This window comes from Capra hircus (assembly GCF_001704415.2).
Source record: "Capra hircus breed San Clemente chromosome X unlocalized genomic scaffold, ASM170441v1, whole genome shotgun sequence".
NCBI classification, from domain to species: domain Eukaryota; kingdom Metazoa; phylum Chordata; class Mammalia; order Artiodactyla; family Bovidae; genus Capra; species Capra hircus.
The window spans coordinates 39,396,495-39,418,145 of NW_017189516.1; positions in this window are offsets into that span (position 1 = coordinate 39,396,495).

Consider the following 21,651-nt stretch of genomic DNA (forward strand, 5'->3'; position numbering starts at 1 on the left):
ATTAGAGAAGGAATTGGCAACCCACTCCAGTGTTCTTGCCTGGAGAATCCCAGGGATGGGGGAGCCTGGTGGGCTTCCGTCTATGGGGTCGCACAGAGTCGGATACGACTGAAGCAACTTAGCAGCAGCAGCAGCAGAGAAACATGGGTAGATAGAGGAACTATCTATCTATCTACTCATCTATATAGAGAGATGAACTTCCTAGAGGGTCTGTGTTCAGAGAAAATAATCTCAATGTGGTACTTGCTGGGGTTTGTTAGTGAAAAAGTGTTTCTCAGACAGGGCTTGACCCTGTTTTGAATTCACCTCACCTTTCCACTTTCATCTCCCCCTTTTTTCCCTGCTCACTTTTTCCAGAGGTTTTCCTGACTCCCTGCACCATGCCCTTTAGACATACCCCACTTGCACAGGGAGCACCCCCAAAACCCTAGTAAAGCTATGGTATTAATGGACTGATGGATTATTTAGCTCAAGAGATTTTACACTTTTAAAAGGACTCCTGGGACTTCCCTGGTGGTCCAGTGGTTAAGATCCGCTTGTCAATGCAGTGGACACGGGTTCAATCCCTGGTCTGGGAAGATTCCACATGCCACAAAGCAACTAAATCTATGTGCCACAACAATTGAGCCCATGCTCTAGATGCCATGAGCCACAATTACTGAGCCTGTGTGCTACAGTTACTGAAGCCTGCATGCCTGGAGCCTGTGCTCTGCAACGAGAGAAGCCACTGCAATGAGAAGCCCGCGCTCTGCAATGAAGAGTACTCCCCGCTCACCACAACTAGAGAAAGCCCGCACAGCAATGAAGATCCCGGGCAGCCAAAATAAATCAATAAGTACAATTCAAAAGGGCTCCTGAAGATGGAAATGCCCTAGACCACAGGAGTGGTGCCTCCAGTTGCAGACATTTAGGCCCTGTAGCAGACTGAAAAGAAGGAAAATTTCACATGCATCTCAGATCACATCACAGAGGCCCTGGGACCAAGATAGCTTTTTGCTTTCACAGAGGTTGAGAGAGCCATAGTGTGATTTGAAAGATGAAAGGATCATATGGTAGCTTTATTTTTAGTTTTTTAAAGGAACCAACATACTATTCTCCATAGTGGTTGTACCAATTTATCTTCCCACCAACAGTGCAGGAGGATTCCCTTTTCTCTACACTCTCTCTAGCAGTTAGTAGATTTTTTGATGATGGTGTGAGGAAGTTTTGATTTGCACTGTAGATTAGATTTGTTCTGATTTGCATTTCTCTGATAATTAGTGGTGGTGAGATCTTTTCATGTGCTTTTTGGCCATCTGTATGTCTTCTTTGGAGAAATGTCTATTTAGATCTTCTTCCCATTTTTGACTGGGTTGTCTGTTTTTTTGATATTGAGCTGCAAAAACAGAACTACGATATGATCCAGCAATCCCACTCCTGGGCATGTATACAGAGATATATTTATACTTCAAAAAGATACATGCATCCCATTGTTCACTGCAGCACTATTTATAAGAGCCAAGACATAGAAGCAACCTAAATGTCATCAGCAAAGGAATGGATAAAGATATGGTACAGATATACAATGGAATATTACTCAACCATAAAAAGAATGAAATAATGCCCTTTGGAGCAACATGGGTAAGACCTAGAGATTATCATACTAAGAGAAGTCAGTCAGACAAAAACAAATATCATATGATATCACTCATATGTGAAATTAAATTTAAAAAATGATACAACTGAACCTACTTATAAAATAGAAACAGACTTCCAGATATCAAAAACAAACTTATGGTTACCAAAGGGGAAAAGTGGGACAGGAAGGCTAAATCAGGAGCTTGGAATGATATAAGATAGATAGCCAACAAGGACCTACTGTATAGCACAAGGAACTCTACCCAATATTCTGTGATAACCTATATGAGAAAAGAATCTAAAAAAGGAATGAATATATGTATGTGTTTAACTGAATTACTTTGTGGAACTAACACAGCATTGTAAATCAACTATACTCCAATAAAATTTAAAAAAAAAAGATGAGACGATCTACAAGACATTCTTGACATGAGAATTTACGTCGTGGGTTTTCAAACTGTGTTCTTCAGTACCTGGGGCTTTTGTGGAAGCTCTTAAGAGGTCACCAAGGTAATATTAGGGGGACACCAACAGAACGAGTGGCTTGTCACTTTCCTTATCTCCCCTTATAAACTAATAATAGTTGACTTTTAAAAAAGGGACCCCGTGGACTGTAGCCCGCCAGACTCCTCTGACCATGGGATTCTCCAGGCAAGAATACTGGAGTGAGTTGCCACACCCTTCTCCAAGGGATCTTCCTGACCCAGGGATTGAATCAGGTCTCCTGCATTGCAGGCAGATTCCTTACCATCTGAGCCACCAGGGAAGCCCATTAAAAGATGATAGTGATACTATTATCCTGCTCTTACCATCTTTTAATAAACTGGGTTTTAAGCTTTTTTTAAAGATGTAAGAGTTTGATTTCTAAAAAATTATTTTGGTAACTGCTGTTTAATCTCTCATGTCCAATGCCCAGTTACAATGTAGATATTTTAAAGCAAAAACCTATTCAGCTCTCAGTTTCAGGGGGTATTAGTTATTAGAGAGCTAAGCCTTAAATGCAGTGGCTTGTGCTTAGGGAGAGGGCTTCCCAGATGGCTCAGAGGTAAAGAACCCACCTGCCAATGCAGGAGACAAGGGTTTGATCCCTGGGTTGGGGAGACCCCCTGGAGAAGGGCATGGCAACCCACTCCAGTATTCTTGCCTGGAGAATCCCACGGAGAGAGGAGCCTGGCAAGCTACAGTCCATGGGGTGGCAAAGAGTTGGACGCGACTGAGCACGCGCACACACAGAGGGTTTAGGGAGAGTGGGCTACAGGGATGAAACGTTTTGTTATGGAGACCAGATAAATAGATAAAACAAAGGCATGAAAGTGGGAATGATTAGAAGGGAGATTAAGGAGTATCAAAGACAAATTTGCCTACTTCATCTATGATGGGCCCTGCCAGTAACGCCAGACTTGAGGTTTTCCGAACTTAGAGATTTATCTCCTGTGTCTTGTTTAACTGATCACATTTGATATTCTTTCAGCACTTTCAAGTGTATCAGAACGACAGCTCCTTCTTTGCCTCAGTGTAACCACACACACCTCAAAGTATTTTTGAAAGATTATGCCACTATGGGAGCCCACAGACATAGCAACTGGAATATGCTGAATTCTTTTTTTATTTTTACAAAACAATCTCCTTGTTAGTTTGAAAACTTCAGTGAAATAGGTTTCCATATGACATCCCATTTTCTAAAAATAATTAAATATGCTGAATTCTTGTTTCCAATTTTTTACTCTTTCCTGTATCCACACTTTGTGTCATGTAACTCTGCATGTTTTTTCACCGAGTGAGGGATACGCTGCTGTGCTCCTTAACTTTGAGCTTGTCCACATGATGATGACGTGGGTGCAAACAACACTGTACTTGTTTCCTTTTTTTAGGCTACCCCCCCCATTTCTGCAGCATGTGGAATCTTGGCTCCCTGACCAGGGATTGAACCTGTGCCTTCTGCAGTGGAAGCATGGAGTGTTACCTACTGGACTGACTTCAAGTTTAGGCCTCATGAGGCTTCCTGTGCTTCACTCACTGTTTACACTTCTGTGATCATCATGGGAAGCCTGTTTTTCAGCGAGTCTGTTCATCCAAGGAGACTGAGAGGCATGTGAACCAGATTTGGATCCAACCTGCAGCTTGGAGCCATCTAGTTAAGTTCAGCTAAGATGAGCGGAGACACCCTAGTGAACGTGCAGACATGTGAAAAAGAGTATTTAGACTTGAATGTCATTGAGATTCTGTGACTGCTTATTATACAGCAAGAGCTGGCATAGGTAAGACCTTGAGTGTTTTTACAGATCAGAAACTGGGCAACTTCCCTGAAGATTCAGTATTCTCACCCATAAGACATATGTAATTATAACTATATCACAGTATTATAGACATTAAATAAAACAGTATATGTATCAAAAAATACTAGGTACAATGTCTCATTATTATTTTATCAAAAGCTAGGATGATACTTGGGGACTCAGGGATGCAGGGGAGTAAGAGACATGCATTTATTTCAAGATGGAGATTCAATGTTAGAACATACGGTGGTTGAAAAAAAGGCATTTATTCTGAAGCTTGGGGCAAATAAATCTTTCCTCTTTAGTTTAATGACTGTTAAACTGCACAAATTTACTACTTGGGTAGATGAATAATGAGCTTGAAATAGTTTTCTTTTAAAGGAAAATAAAAACATGACTTTACCAACATCACTTGGTGTATAAAGTGCTATTAGTCACATGCAGTAGTTAGCACATTTGATTTGTTTGTGACCAAGAGTTCAGATGAATACATTTGAGATTTATTTTGTAATTTTCAACATGCCAATATAAAACAGCTTTTTTTTGCCCCTTCATTGCCATCAGGTCAGAATAAATTGACTCTTGATGCAAAGTTGTAGCCAGGGGTTGAAATTTACCTGTGATTAATGGTCAAAGCATTGACTAGCTGAAGCCCCCACCCCCCTGCTCTTGTATATCACGTCCTGGACTGGGAGCTGTTTTGTATAAAATATTGAGATACTGGTCTCTCTGTCCCTCATTTGCCCTTGAAAGTGAAGAGAAATACTTGATTAAACTGGTTATTAAGAAAGAATAAAAGACAGTTCCTAATGAATAAATATGTTTGGTAAAGTATATTTCTAATTCTTTGGGTCTTCAAATATACAACTGTAATATATTATTTCCTAACCAATTAGCAACTCAGTTAGTTTAGTCAGCTTTTAGCATCCCAATTCACATTTTCCAGCAGGGATTTAGAATGGATACAAAATTCCTGGAGGGGAGGTGCCCGCCTTCCTTCCTGAGGCAGTTCAGCTTGTTGAACTTCCACTCCCACAATAAAGCCAAAATGGGCTAGATTTGTCTTTGTTTTCATTCAGTTTGGTGTTTTGCTGATAAAACTAGTAAAAAAAAAATGCTTAGGACTCGTTTTTTTTCTCCCCTCTGAAACATGCACATATGTATACAGTGTGGGTCCATCACTGTATTCGTCTGGATGCTTCCAAAAGCTGTCCCTGAGACAATGGTTTGAGTGCAGGCAGTCTATTGTATGGTGGCCCCAGGCATGGTGAGGAAGTTAGGAAAAGCAAGAACATAAAAGGAACATTCCTGAGCAAGTTACTGCTGTGGGAAACTGGAGTTCAATCTTGCTGGGAGAAACCATGTAGAACACAACTCAGAATAATCCCACTGATGGTTTAGCAAGCCAGGGTATTCATTCCTTTGTGCCCTGCCCTCTTGACTGAAAGGGGCTCATGGGGGTGTTAACTTTCAGGTATTTTCCAGCCGGCAGGCAGGACTTATTTCTGCTGACAGAAATAGATCTCAGACAGACAGAAGGCATGTATTGTATAACTATCCATCTTGCAGGTGATCCCTGAGGTCAACGGAAGGAACGTGGGTGAAATTGTCAAGAGCATCCACTACAGGCCCTAAAGGGTAAGTTGGTAAGAAAAAGAAATCAGTTTCTCATGTTACATGAATGTCAAGTGTAAAATATTTTGGTTTTAAACAATGAGTTTAAAGAAGGAAATACCTACATTGTCCTGGTCTATTCCCATAAGGGTTTTTTTTTCATTTTCTAAATTAAACTCTTTTGTCCCTATTGGTATGGGAAATAAGAGTTATAAGGCAGAGACCCAGAATTTTTTTTTCTCACAGCCAGAAGTCAAATGAGAAAAATTCATTTTATCTTCAAGAACAAAGATTTATAAAGTTTGCTTTAAATTTTTTTTTTGTTTTTATTTTCCCCCCATTTAACTTAGCTTCCCTGCCTTGTTGTTCAGTTGCTCAGTCATGTCCAGCTCTTTGCGACCCCATAGTCCCTGCCTTAACTTTAGGGAGTGTGTTGCTAATTCTCACCACAAGATGTCACTATCTTACCAGTCTTAATACTGAAATTTTTCTCTGCAATCATTTATTTTTTTTTCTTTTCTTTTTTTTTTTTTTAAATTTTAAAATCTTTAATTCTTACATGCGTTCCCAAACATGAACCCCCCTCCTCTGATGTTTCAATAGCAAACATATCCATGGAAATCGTCAATGTTTTTCTGGTAGACAAATTTAGAAAATTTTAGTTGAATACAGATCAAATCACAACTGATATGGTCATCTCCCACAGAATCTAGAGCCTTTCAGGGACTTTGAAATAATTACATCCACTTCTTCACCTGCAATACACACATTGGGCAGATACGATTATCATGGTTAAATAAAACATTCTGCGTTTCATTATTTCCTTCATTCTATGCTTTTAAGACTTAAGAAGCTATCTTTTAATTCAACAGTTCTCAAATGTGACAAAATACAACCCCAGATAATATGTTTCTAGAAAATTCCTTTAGAATTTCAATTTAGCTACAAGGGGAACTCTTATGAAATCTGGATGGGGAACATACCACATGCTCATTGCAAAGAAGCTTCATAAAATGATTATGCTTCTAGGCAGAGGCTGGACTCGACAACTCTGCAATGACTTCATGGCACTGAGATTTATAGTCCATCTCCACGGAGTTTTCATGCAGAATTTATTCTTGATAGATGTTTTATATTTCCCATACTTATAGGGACAAAGGAGTTTAATGTGGTGTATAAAAGTCCCCTTACGGAAAAAGACTAGGGTCTTGCAAAAATTAGACTCAATGCCCTTATTGTTTATAAAAAATACTTTCCCTTCAAAATGCATGTAACATGGCGCACCTATTCGCTTCTTTTTCTTGATCAACAAAGGGAAAGTCTTTTAGGATAAGACAGCAAAATGTGCCTTGATGGTTTCCATGAGCCAGTATGATAATGAATGGCTTGGGGGCATCAAGCCATGCCTAGATGCCACGTTTCTGTCATTCTCTGACTGTGTACATTTGCCTACTTTTTTTAAACCTCTCTTCAAGTCTTATTTTCTTCATCTGATAAACATGTGTATGTTTAGTAATAATCCTTCCACGTACTTAGTCTCTCAGTCATATCCAACTCTTTGTGACCCCATGGACTGTAGCCCGCCAGGCTCCTCTGTCCATGGGGATTCTCCAGGCAAGAATACTGGAGTGGGTCGCCATGCCCTCCTCCAAGAGATCTTCCCAATCCAGGGATCAAACCCAGGTCTACATTACAGGCAGATTCTTTACTGTCTGAGCCACCAGGGAAGCCCAATGGCTTCTTCCCAACCCAGGGATCAAACCCAGGACTCCCACATTGCAGGTGGATTCTTTGCCATCTGAGCCATCAGGGAAGTCACTCAGGCAAGAATACTGGAGTGGGTTGCCATGCCCTTCACCAGGGGATCTTCCCAACCCAGGGATCAAATCTGTTTCTCTTACATCTCCTGCACTAGCAGGTGGATTCTTTACCATTAGTACCACCTGGGAACCCTTAATCCTTCCATAGTAGTTTGAAATTAGAAATTCTATTAGTATCTTATTGCTATTGTCATAAACAACCATAGATTTAGAGACTTAAGACAACACAAACTTACTCTGTTACAGTTTTGGAGCCCATAAGTCCAAAATCGGTCTCACTGGGCTAAGGTCAAGGTGTCAGCAGGTCTGGTTCTTTCCGGAGGTTCTAGGAGAGAATCTGTTCTTTGCTTCTTTCAGCTTCTAGAGTGTGCCAGAATTCACTGCCTTCTCTGGTTCATGGATTTATCTTCAAGCAGCACAGCATCTTCAAATCTCTCCTTGACTGAATCTTCGCGTTTCCTTACATAAGAATAAGGACTCTTTTAAGGACTCTCATACACTGCTGCTGCTGCTGCTGCTGTTAAGTCGCTTCAGTCGTGTCCGACTCTTCACAGCCCCATGGACTACAGCCTACCAGGCTCCTCCATCCATGGGATTTTCCAGGCAAGAGTACTGGAGTGGGGTGCCATCTCATACACTACCATGTGTAAAATAGGTAACTAGTGGGAAGCTGCTATATCGCACAGGGAGCTCAGCTCAGTGCTCTGTGATGATCTGGGGGTGAGGATGGGAAGGGAGGGGACATATGTATACATATGGCTGATTTACATTGTTGTATAGAAGAAACTGACAAAACATTGTAAAGCAATTATATTGCAATAAAAAATTTTTAACGAATAAGGATTCTTGATATCATTGGAGCCACCCAGATAAACCAGGGTAATCTCCCCATCTCAAGATCCTAAATTTAATCAAATCTGCAAAATTCCCTTTGCCATATAAGCAGCATTCACAGGTTGTAGGAATGAGGATCTGAGGGAGCCATGATGCAGCCAACCACAGAAATGCTGTATGTAAAGGCCCCACCAATAAACAGAAACATGTTTATTATCATTGGCCGTGAAATGTTAATTTAGCAGTCAGTCAGGTGCTGTGTCAGTGAATGACTCAATGATAAAGTGACATTTTTCACATTCTGGGTATAGTGAAAGGACACAGGCATTTACTTTTTAATATCTACTCAGGCAAGAGGTCGATTTATAAGAAAACTAAAGCTATTTAAGTCAGTCTTCAAATACAGTGTATAAGATGAGTTGTGTATTTCCTCTATTGAATTGAATCATTTTCATATTCTTTTTGCTATTACAATAATAGGAAGTCAGCGTATTTTTACAGATCAACATCTAACTTACTGGTCAGCAAAAATCCTGGGTCTTTATGTGGCTTTCTCGTTCTTCAAATCAGACTGAAAAAAAGCTATACAGGGCATTGGGTGTCTGTGACATGATTTTCATAAGGAACAATCGTTTGATCGTTTGTGACTCTATGGAGGAAAAATTAAATAAAGATATACAGTTTCATCTCATTATTTTCATTTCATATTTGTCATATCTTGTTGACATTTTCTGTTATCTACTCTTGAACACACTTGAAGCTATTATTTAAAAAAATAAAGGACAACATTTTGTCAGCACTTCAACTTATGTGGAATAATTATATTGAAGAGACTATCATTTGAATACTTCAGTTTTGTACTGAGTTTAAATTACACATTTAGTCAATATGCAATTAATTGAAGTAGAGACACCTGCAAACTAATGCCATCAAATCAAGTGTGTAAGGAGAATGTACACTTATGTGAAGTGGCCTATCTTCCTACATTCACCTATTATATATATAAGATGGCAGAAGAATTAAATACTGCTCAATTAAGAACAAGCCACTTAATGGATTGGAGCCTTTGGGAGACACAGACCAGAAAATTAATTTCAGGTGGGTGAGCATGGCATATTCTTGTGTTTTGTGAAAGACATTGCCAGGAAAATTTGCCACCAACACACTTTTCATTAATTGTGTTTAACAACAACTAATTGTCAAGCTCCCTAGACCAGTGGTTTTTAATACTGAATTTAAAAAATTGGGACTCAGTGAAGACCCACGAATCCCCTGAAACTGTGTAAGAAATTGTGTGTGTGTGTGTGTGTGTGTGTGTGTGTGTGTATACACTTTCTGTGCTGTGGCTGAATGACTAATGGAGAGCCAGTATCTTTTCTCCCCTTATTCTTGTTTAAATACTGATTTTATTCCATCTGGAAGGTGCTTGGCTGAATTAGTGCATGTGCTAATTTTCCCACTTGTCTTCTAGGTAGGACTGTCCACTGAGAATTTAGTGCAAGTTCTTGGTAAGACTTTGAGTCTCCTCAAGAATGACCAGAGAGCAGGCATGTATTCTTTATCCTTTTACCTCTCCATTTGTCTTCCTTTTCACTACTTGGAATGCAGATGTGATGGCTGGCACTCTAGCAGTCACTTTGGGACTTGATTTTAAAAATATCAAGTAATTACATTATTTTTAATATTTTTGTACTGAGGTAAAGTTTATGTACAATGAAACATTCAGACCTTATGGATATTGTTCAATAAGTTTAGGCAAATACATATCAAGACCTACAGTATTCCCATCACTCTGAAAAGACCCCTCATGCTCTGCAGTCAATCTCAACATTTCACCTAAGAACTGCTAATCTGATTTCTGTTTTCATATGTTAATTTTGTCTATTTAGAATTTCACATAAAGGGTCATACACTATGTGCTCTTTATTTCACCTGGCTTCTTACACTTAGCGTATTTTTGACATCCATTCATATTATTGCATGTATCAGTAGTTATCTTAGTCAGTTGGACTACCATAGCAAAAATACCATAGACTGGGTAGCTTAAAAAACAAATATTACTCTCTAACAGATCTGGAGGCTGGGAAATCCAATCTAAGATCAAGGGGCTGGTAGATTTGGTATCTGGTGAGAAACCTCTTCCTAAATTATAGACTGCTATCTTCTTGCTGTACATGGCCAAGATAGGACATCTCTCCTGTGTTTATTCTTATAAGGACACGGAGGACACTAATCCTACTCAGGAGGACTCAAACCATGGCCAGACTAAGTTCCAAGGGCCCCAGTACCAAGAATCATCACACTGGGGATTAGTGCTTCAACAGGTGAATTATGGGGGGATAACTTATTGCATTTTAATGCAATATTGGAGTAGAGGGTGAGACCTTCAAGGGGCAGACTGTAATAACAACAGTTATTCATTTAAATGGCTTTTTAAAGACAATGGGTATTGGTAATCCTTTAATAGGGTTTGCAAACTTTGAGGAAGAATTGAAATGCTCTGGAGAATACTGGGCCCTTTGAAAGATTTGTGTTTGAAAGGGAGAGAGAGAAGAGTTAGGGCTCCTGGAGGCCAGAAACAGACTTTGGGGTAAAACAATGAGCATTTCAGTGGAGGTTTTGAGTTTTTTATGAAGTGTGTAGTGACAGAGAACACTCTTCTATTCATCATACAATTTCAGGAAAAACCTACATTATTTACTTATGGAGGAGTGGGAAAACTATTAGCACACTAAATCTGGGATGCCACCATTTTTTGTGCCTGAGGACAATTTTATTGGCACACAGCCACACATACATTTCTATATTGTCTGTAGCTGCTTTCATGTGACGAGGGCAGAGTTAAATAGCTGCAACAGAGATCAGTAGAGCCTGCAAAATTGAAAATGTTTAGTATCTGGCCCTTTTCAGAAAAAAAGTGTAAACCCCTATACCACTATGGGGGTAGGTGAGGGAAACTACAATGAGGTGATTAGTACTGGGTCAATGTGGTAGAGGGGTAAGATTTTTGCAGGCTGGATCCACTATTTCCAAGCCTAAGAAAGAACGTTTGTAGAATCTCCTGGCTTAGCAGCCAAGTATTTGACAGTGCACCAAGAAACGTGGCCAGACGATGAACAGTTATTGAGGTTCTTTTCCTTTTTTCTTTTTGCTACTATAATCGGTTGTATGTGACAATTTAGATTGACATAGTCCTTACTTCCCCAAGCTAGATGATTCTGATGTGAAGGGATGTGAAAACATCACAAGGTCAACAGAATAAGAATGCTAAACAACAGCTAATACTGAAATACCTTTGCAGACCATCCAAATCCCTTTGTTCTGACTTCATGTTAATTAGTCAATGTAAAAAAAATTCAATTTTTTAAACTCATCCACAGATTAAAGAGCAAACACAAAAACATGCTCTTTGACCAACTATAGTTCCCTCTATGAAATAAAATCAGTGACTTCTTGATTCAAATTGGTTTCACCTGCATTAGAGGTGTGCATCTGTTTTCTTTGGGCATAATCACTCTTCAATAAGCTGGCCAGTAAATACTGAAACATAAGAAAGGCTCCAATGATTAGCAGAAAGACTGTAGCAATGGAATCAAGGGGACAGGATTTGAAACTGCAAAGTTTACTAGTTCTGTGACTTGGACAAAGTGGTTTCACCTCTCTGAGCCTCCTGATTTACTCCATTAAATGAAATAATATACGGAAGCCCTTAACCTAGTGCCAGAATAGAGTAAGGACTTTATAAACAAAGTTTCCTTTCTTTATCTTCTATGTGTAGGGCTGACAGATCATACTTTGAATAATGGTGCTCTGGGCTGAGGTGTGCCCTACTTCCCATTCATATGTTGAAATCTTTAACCCCAGTGTGTCTTTGAAAGAAAGTGAAAGTGAAAGTGAAGTCGCTCAGTCGTGTCCAACTCTTTGGAACCCCATGGACTGTAGCCTATCAGGCTCCTCCGTCCATGGGATTTTCCAGGCAAGAATGCTGGAGTGGATTGCCATTTCCTTCTCCAGGGGATCTTCCCGACCCAGGAATTGAACCCCGGTATCCCGCATTGCAGGCAGATGCTTTACTGTCTGAGCCACCAGGGAAGCCTTTAGGAAGTGATTAGGTTTAGATGAAGTCATGAGGGTGGGGCCCTCATGGGATTAGTGACTTTATAAGAAGGAACATAAGAGAGCATGTGCTGTGTGTGTGTGTTACACAGAAGAGTCATGTGAGTGCACAGTGAGATGGATGCCACCTACAAGCAAACAGAAGAGATCTCAGATTGAAACCTATGTTATCAACATCTTGATCATGAACTTCTCAGCCTCCAGCACTGTGAAAAAAATGTCTGTTGTTTAAAACACCCAGTCTGGTATATTGCAATCGCAGCCTGACCTAAGACACACTGTAAGCCAGTGAAGCCCAGTCTTGAAAACCTCTCCTGACTGCCACTTAGCTCCATCCCTAAAGATTATATGGTAGTCATTTAAGGAGTTATCTCAATAATTTATACTTTTATATTATCTGAAAGAGGTAACACACACCAGCTATTCACTTTCTTGTCATTCTCTACTGACTCTGTGTTTTCTTTACCTTCTGAGATATTTTAAGCCATTAGGAGATATTTTAAATTTCAAAGAGTTGATGTGGGTCTGCTATATTTGGGTAGAAAGCCTCAAACTATATTTTACTGAGAGTGCAACTAAAGATGAGTTAGTGTCTGAACTAAGGATATAGTGGACTGAGAACATTATGTGGGCTTTTTTTAAAAACAGATTTTATTTTTTAAGAGAAACTTTAGGTTCACAGTAGTACTAGGCACAAGAGATTTCCCATACACCTTTGCCGTTGCACAGGCATAACCTCCCCCATTATCAGCATCTTACACTATAGTTGGTACCTTTGTTGTAATTGATGAACCTACACTGACATGTCATTATCACTCAAAGTCCACAGTTTACATTAAGGTTCACTCGTGGTATTATATATTCTAAGAATTTGAACAAACATATGACATGGATCCACCACAATCATACCCAGCAGTTACACTGCTCTAGAAACCCTCTGTGCTCTGCCTCTTCATCCCTCTGGGCCCTGATGTTGGGGAAGTTTAGGGATGCTAAGTCAGTATCAGATTGACAAAATGTCTGATTGCAAAGCTCAAAGTCCCTAGTAACTGTATGCTGTTGTTTTGTCAATAAATACTATCCTGGTCAGGAGCCAGGTCAAGAAATTTCAGGTACACTTGTTGGAATATGGGTTTCTGAAATTTCAGAGTGTCAGCTGTGAATATTTTCCACTTTTGTCATTTAGTGTTTACATTCAATGAAAAAGCTCTGTTTAGATTTTTTTTGCTCCTTTCCCCCCATTTTATTGAATCAGTGACTAGATCTAACACTGATGCCTGGTCATAATAGAAGGTAACTGAGATAAGCCTAAAAGTTGCCTACGAAACCCTGATTATTTATAGTCAGTGAGTTACGTGGGATCATGCTTTTCATTCATACCTATACACATCTATCATACAAATTACACAGAAGTTTATTCTTATAAAAGAATTCTATGAAGTAGAAGAAGGTAGTTATGTTAGAATATGGTTTCCTCATTTCACTCTTACTGTGCACCAAATTAAAAAAATATATTTATTTGCTTAATATAGCATACAAACTGTGACAACACAGTGGAGTAGAGGAAAATGCTGTAAATATTGTCAGGCTTCAGGAGAACTTAAAGTTTCCCTGAAAAGCTTAAGAAACTGCCCATAATTCCACCCACTGATTATAAACTCTACAAAGGCATAGATTTTGCCCTGTTCAGTTGTTCATGGATCTATCCAAGTGGAGCAATGCTTGCAAAGGATGACTACTCAGTAAATACCTATAAATACCTATACCTATAAATGAAGGAATGGATGATGAAAGAAAGTATATGCATTTCTTTGGAAAGAAACATTTTGCCTAACATTAAACACTAGAAAAAAATTAAAGTTTTTTTTCTGTGTTTTTTTTAAGGCATTGAATGTACAAATTAATGCCTTTCATATGGCAAGAAGCTTCCTTTTGGCCACTGTCATATAAAATCATGTTCAACAGTAATCCAAGAAAGGATACATTAAACTACTTTATTGCATTGAACATAAATCTAGGAAAATGAGCAAGGCTGGCTTCACAGGCATGTGGCCTATACAGCTGCACAGGGCCCCACATTTAGAAGGGTTTGGTTTAATGCTCTACTGTTGCCATCTTGAAGTTGTTAAAATTTCTGAACAAGAGGTTTTACAGCTTCATTTTACACTGGACCTTACTCTGTCCATGGGATTTCCCAGTCAAGAACACTGGAGTGGGTTGCCATTTCCTTCTCCAGGGGATCTGCCTTGACCTAGGGATCGAACTCACGTCTCCTGCATTAGCAGGCGGATTCTTTACCACTGAGCCACCAAGGAAGCCAATAAATTATGTAGCTAGTTATAGAACTGAACCGATCTATTACAAGGCCATTACACACTAGCTAATTATTAAGAACAGAGTTAGGGGAGCTAAATAAATGTAAATGAAAATTTTCAGTTCTATAACTTGTTAAGTAAAACTGCATTGTCCATATAAGATATCTCCAGATGATCAAGAAGTCACCAGAAACAGGCAAATTGTCCCACAGGATAGGAGAAAAGGAAACAAAAAAACTGACAACATTTTAGAAATCATATGACATGATGTCTTGCTTGGTGCCAACTGTGCCCTTATTCCCTAACCTTCTTCCTTTAGGTTTATAATTCTAAAGATAGACAAGGTAACATGAGGGATGTGCTACATTCAGTGATGTAATGTATTTTTTCCTCTCTCAGTAGATGAATGCTCACTCACTTCTTTTTATGGGTCTCTCAGGCTTCAGACTACAGTGCAATGAGGGAGTTTAAAGAAGTGTCTCTGATTGTAGATCCTCCTAATGTCTCACAAAAAATAACTGGATGAATATTCACACATGATAACAACTAAAAAAATAGAGCTAAGCATACAGATGAACAGGTATGCTACTGCCAAAATCTGGGTGAAATTTCTCATAAAGCTGTGGTTTGTGAAACTGAGTAAAGAACCAAAAAACCCTTACCCACGCTTTGGTTCAATAGGCAGAACACAGAGAGAAGATCGGATCTTTCATTCCTCTTGCATTGTAGTCTGGAGCCTGAGAGATCCAGGGTCTGTACCCATAAGAGAAGTGAATGGGCATTCATCTACTAAGAAGAAAAAAAAAAGATTTAACACATCACTAATGTTCTTTAGTCTGAGTTTTCAATTATCAGTTATCTAAACTGTATTTAAGGCAAAAACAGAGAGTTATCAGTTCAAAATTGGACTTGGTGGGAATTCCCTGGTGGTCCAATGTGTAGGACTCTGGCTTCCATTACACAGGACATGGATTTAATTCTTCATCTAGGAACTAAGATCCCACAGGCTGCACAGTGTGGCAAAAAAAATAAAAATTTAAAACATTTGGTCTTTGTACAGAATGTATAAAACTGCTGAATGAAGATATCAGCTGTGCTAGCAAAGTGAACATTCTGTTATGAAAATGAAGGAATCTGACTTGATTTTCTGCTTCAGATGGAAGGGCCATTTCAGAGTAAGTGAGAGCAGAGCCAGATACTGCAGAACCAGCTGGAAATATGGCAAAAGGTAGCTTTTTTTTGGCCATTGTTATCTTTGTTATCATCATGATCTCATTCTCTGTCTTGTAATGACTTCAGAATTCTGGGCTTCATGCAGGTCTTGTGATATATCCCTAATTTGCAGGTGGTCCTGAGTTGGAGATAAGGCTGCCAATTCCTGAGACTGAGGTGGACAATACATAAAATGTTTTGATGAAGGAGGCCAATGACTTATGGCTGTGTGACTTCCAATCTAAGCCTGTTTCCTCATATATAAGAGCTTCCCAGGTGGCGTTAGTGGTAAAGAAACCACCTGCAGTGCAGGAGACTCAGGTTTGATCCCTGGGTCAGAGAGTTCCCCTGAAGGAGGGCATGGCAACCCAGTCCAGTATTCTTGCCTGGAGAATCCCATGGAAAGAGGAACCTGGTGGGCTAGAGTCCATGAGGCTGCAAAGGGTCAGATATGACTGAGCAACTGAGCACACACCCACACCTCGTATATATAAATTAGAATAGCAGCAGCTGCCACACACTTTTGTTACAAGTATCATAGAAATAAAATATGCAAGCATGTATGTTTGCACATAAACTTTTGGTAGGAGAGGTAGTGCTGAATAAAATCAAATTTCCTTCCCAATTGACCTTTTCTAAACTACCATTTTTCATAGGGTCTTCCCCTGCATAACATTATATCTTATAAATATTTTCTGCTAAAATTATAGCCAATATATTTAATTTTACTACTGAGCAACTTCATACATTCTGGAAATTTCAATCAATGTAATTTTCCATTTGTATTACATAACTTTTCCCATGAATTACACTTCTACCATTCTTGTATAGAAAGGCAGTATTACTCTGTGTTAACAGGATGAACTCAGGAGTCAGATTTCTTGGGTTCCCATCCTAGCCCTGACACTTATTAATCATGCAATATTAAGTCCAATTTTGGTGCGAATTCTGACGTGTTGTTTCTTCCTCCCATACCCAGCAATGCTCTGACACTAGCTGGGTGCCCTACAATTCAACTTAATTCTGATACTATTGAAACCAGGCAGGACCCTGTGGGTCTCCAGGACATGGAAGCCTTTCAAATGGTTGCAAATCAGGGAAGGGACAGAATACAGAGATAAGGGAGGAGCAGTCAGGAAACAACAGCACCGCCGTGGGGCAGGCTCTTGTGTTCCCCCTCAAGGAAGGGACACACAGAATAGTATCATTAAATTCATCTGTGAACTAAAACCTCCACTGAATGGAGGATGTTCCAGAGAGAAGGTCACAGTTTGATAGCATAAATGCTCATCAGGAGACCATCTGAGGTCAGATGAAAGGAATACAGCTCCTCTCCCCAACCCTGATCCTTCTTATCAAACCTGTCCTTGAACTGCTGCTATAAAATTCCTCACCAAATTCCCCAGGTGGGGACACACAGTTTTTCAGGGCACCAGCCAGCTGTGTCCAGCCTCCACCCCCCGGCAAAGCAAGAAAGCCAGTTTCACCTACTTCACCCAAAGCTCTTGTTTCTTGAGATTTAATTTGGTACCGGAGCACGGAGACTGAGCTTTCTGCATCATCCTCTACCTTGCAGACACTGTCAGATTTCACAGGTTAAGGGCTCAGTCTTACAAGACTACTCACTCCCACTTTAGACACCAAACCAAAGTCCAGGTTGTCACCTGTGCTCCTGATCTGCCACATATAGACTGGAAGTTCCAACAACCCCCTCCCCTTGGTTTTGATTAATTTGCTAGTATGGTTCACAGAACTCAGAAATATTTCACTTACTAGTGTGGAGCCCAGGCGGAGGTCATAGGGCAATAAATCCAGAATTAGCCAAGCTCCATGGCAACCATTGTCATGGGCTGTGAATGTCAGAAGTCACGTACTTTATCCTATATATACTGCAGCACAATAAAGGAAGGCATCAGCCATTTTGGTCTGATCCTCTCAACCCCATCTTTTTGTCTCTCTCTTATTTTTCTTAGCAGGGACGCTCCGTTCTCTCCCTGTGCAGGTGCGACTCTTGCTTGTGCTGGCCGCGGCAGGTGGTGCCCAACGTGGGGCTCGATTTCGACAGTTTTCCTCGCCACTACTCTTATTAGCTAAAAAGAGTGAGTATACGTATACAAGTGAATTTAAATTGAGGAGTAGTAGTAAGGTATATAGGTGAGAGTATAAATATGGGACAGACGCATAGTCGTCAATTGTTTGTACATATGTTATCTGTAATGTTAAAACATCGGGGAATTACTGTTTCCAAACCTAAATTAATCAATTTTCTTTCATTTATTGAGGAAGTTTGCCCTTGGTTCCCCAGAGAAGGTACAGTAAATTTAGAAAACATGGAAAAAGGTAGGGGAACAAATTCGGGCTCATTATACTCTACATGGCCCTGAAAAGGTGCCTGTTGAAACTTTATCCTTTTGGACACTAATTCGTGATTGTCTGGACTTTGATAATGATGAATTAAAACGTTTAGAAAATTTATTGAAACAGGAAGAAAATCCTCTACATGTTCCTGATCCGGAACCCAGGTATGCTGTTCCCAAGGGAGTTGAAGGCGACCCTCCGTTTTCTAAATTATCGCGTCCTTCAGATAATGATGATTCACTTTCATCCACAGATGAGGCGGAATTAGACGAAGAAGCTGCTAAATACCATCAAGAAGATTGGGGTTTTTTAGCACAAGAAAAGGGGACGTCAACATCTAAAGATGATTTGGTTGAATGTTTAAAAAACCTCACTGTTGCTTTACAGAATTCAGGAATTAAGCTTCCTAGTAACAACTCTAAATCTCCTTCTGCTCCGCCTCTTCCCCCTGCCTATGCTCCTTCCGTCATAGCAGGTCTCGATCCCCCTCCGGGGCCTCCTCCTCCTCCTCCATCTGAGATTATGTCTCCGCTGCAAAAGGCATTGAAACAAGCACAACGACTTGGTGAGGTCGTCTCCGATTTTTCTCTTGCTTTTCCTGTTTTTAAAAATAACAACCAGCGTTTTCATGAAGCGCTGCCTTTCAAACAATTAAAAGAGTTAAAGATTGCTTGCTCACAATATGGTCCTACCGCTCCATTCACTATTGCTATGATAGAAAATTTGGGTACTCAAAATCTACCCCCAAATGATTGGAAACAAATAGCTAGGCCTGTCTTTCGGGGGGAGATTATTACTATGGAAATCTGAATATGCTGAACAGTGTGCTCGTATAGCCGATGTCAATCAGCAACAAGGTATACAGACTTCCTACGAAATGTTGGCTGGTGAAGGTGCTTTCCAGGCTACTAATACTCAACTTAACTTTTTACCTGGTGCATATGCACAAATATCAAATGCAGCTCGATGGGCATGGAAAAAACTTCCTAGCTCTAGTATTAAGACAGAAGATCTCTCAAAAGTCCGACAGGGACCTGATGAGCTTTATCAGGACTTCGTGGCACGGCTCTTAGATGCTATAAGATGCCAAAGCGCCGCGCTAGATCCCGGAGAGGCTGCAGATACAAAACGGGGCGGCTGCGGCTTTTTGGGCATACATTCCTGATCCACCTACGATTCAATCATTAGGATGGGATAAAAGAAGTAGTACCTGTCTATGTCAATGATACAAGTCTTTTGGGAGGAAAATCAGATATTCATATTTCTCCCCAGCAAGCTACTATCTCTTTTTATGGTCTTACTACACAATATCCTATGTGCTTTTCTTATCAATCACAACATCCTCACTGTATACAGGTGTCAGCTGATATATCTTATCCTCGAGTGACTATTTCTGGCATTGATGAAAAAACCGGAAAAAGATCGTACCGTGACAGAACCGGACCTCTCGACATTCCGTTTTGCAACAAACATCTAAGCATCGGCATAGAATAGACACTCCTTGGACTTTATGTCGAGCCCCGGGTTGCATCCAGTGTACAACATCAACAATGCCGATGCCACCCTTTTATGGATTGGGCACCTGGGGGAAAACCTGATTTCCCTGAATATCGAGGACAGCATCCACCCATTTTCTCTGTAAACACTGCTCAAGTATATCAAACAGAACTGTGGAAACTTTTGGCTGCTTTTGGTCATGGCAATAGTCTATATTTACAACCCAATACTAGTGGGAACAAATATGGTAATGTAGGAGTTACGGGATTTTTATATCCCCGAGCTTGTGTCCCTTACCCATTTATGTTGATACAAGGCCATATGGAAATAACACTGTCATTGAATATCATTTAAATTGTTCTAATTGCATACTTACCAATTGCATAAGAGGTGTTGCCAAAGGAGAACAAGTTATAATAGTAAAACAACCTGCTTTTGTAATGTTACCTGTTGAAATAACTGAAAGCTTGGTATGACGAGACTGCTTTAGAATTACTACAACGCATTAACACGGCTCTTAGCCGCACTGAAAGAAGTGTGAGCCTGATTGTTCTGGGTATAGTATCTTTAATCACCCTTATAGCAACTGCTGTTACGCTTCTGTATCTTTAGCACAATCCGTTCAAGCTGCTCATACTGTAGATTCCTTGTCATATTAATGTTACTAAAGTAATGGGAAACACAAGAAGATATAGATAGAAAAATAGAAGATAGATTATCAGCTTTATATGATGTGGTTAGAGTTCTAGGAGAACAAGTTCAGAGCATTAGTTTTCGCATGAAAATCCATGTCATGCTAATTATAAGTGGATTTGTGTTACAAAAAAGGCTTATAATGCATCTGATTTTCCGTGGGATAAGGTGAAAAAAAACATCTACAAGGAAATATGGTTTAATACTAATGTTTCTCTAGACCTATTGCAGTTGCATAATGAAATTCTTAATATTGAAAATTCTCCAAAAGCTACTTTGAACATAGCTGATACTGTTGATAATTTCTTACAAAATTTATTTNAACCTTCCTAAGCAATCTGGTTGTTGGCTGGATGGTCTCTGGGGCACCAACTCCAGGGACAGCTAATGGCCAAGAGAACTAAGATTCCCTGACTACCAAGCTCTCAGTCCCTTGAGAATGATAGTGCTGTGACCCCAAAGTCTCTCAACCTAAGGTGGTCAGACAGGTGGCCAAGGACCCTGGGTTTTCATGAACATGCACAAAGTGGGGGCCAGCAGGAAACCTGGAACCCCAGCTAACAAAAGCTCTGATGACCAGAAATTCCCTAGACACTTCCAGATCAAGATGCAGTGGGGAAAGAGGTCCCTCGCTTCAGATCTCTGAGTGGATGGTTACCTTTAGGGCAGTGTGTGCCACATATCCAGGGCAGGATAGTGCGCGTGTGTTCTCCTGGAGCTCAGTGCTCAAGTACTTTGACTTCAGAAAGAACCCACAAGGCACAAACACTGGAGAGAAATGTCCAGAAGTGCTCCCTGGGTGAGAGGGCCCTGGAGCAAAGGTGGGCAAAAGAGCCTTAGGACTAGAGTTCAGGCTGTGAGTTTCACAGCCACTAAGAAGGTGACTATATGAAGTATACCTAATTCTCCAGCTGATGGATGGGCTAGGTCCACGAGGACATGTGGAACTCAGGTGCAGGGACCAGATCATGCTAGGAAGGTGCCCAGGGACACAACAGGTGTGGAATCCCATGTTTGAAAGGGTTCTAGGTTCTGTTTCTAGTGGGATATTGAGGACCATCCCCAAGGCCAGGCCTGGCTAGTGGCTGCAAAAGCCCTAATCTCTGCATCACAATGTCAGTCTGGTGATCTAATGACTTCAGGTCTACAGGGAAGCCAGACAATTCTGGACCATAAGGAACACCAGAACCTAAGGTAGGAAACATGTTGTTGCATTGAGAGTTTGTTGGTTGACCTATGCTGTTGCTAAGTACGGTGTCTGAAAGAGCTGAGATTCCTTAGCTGTGAGGGCTCTGGATA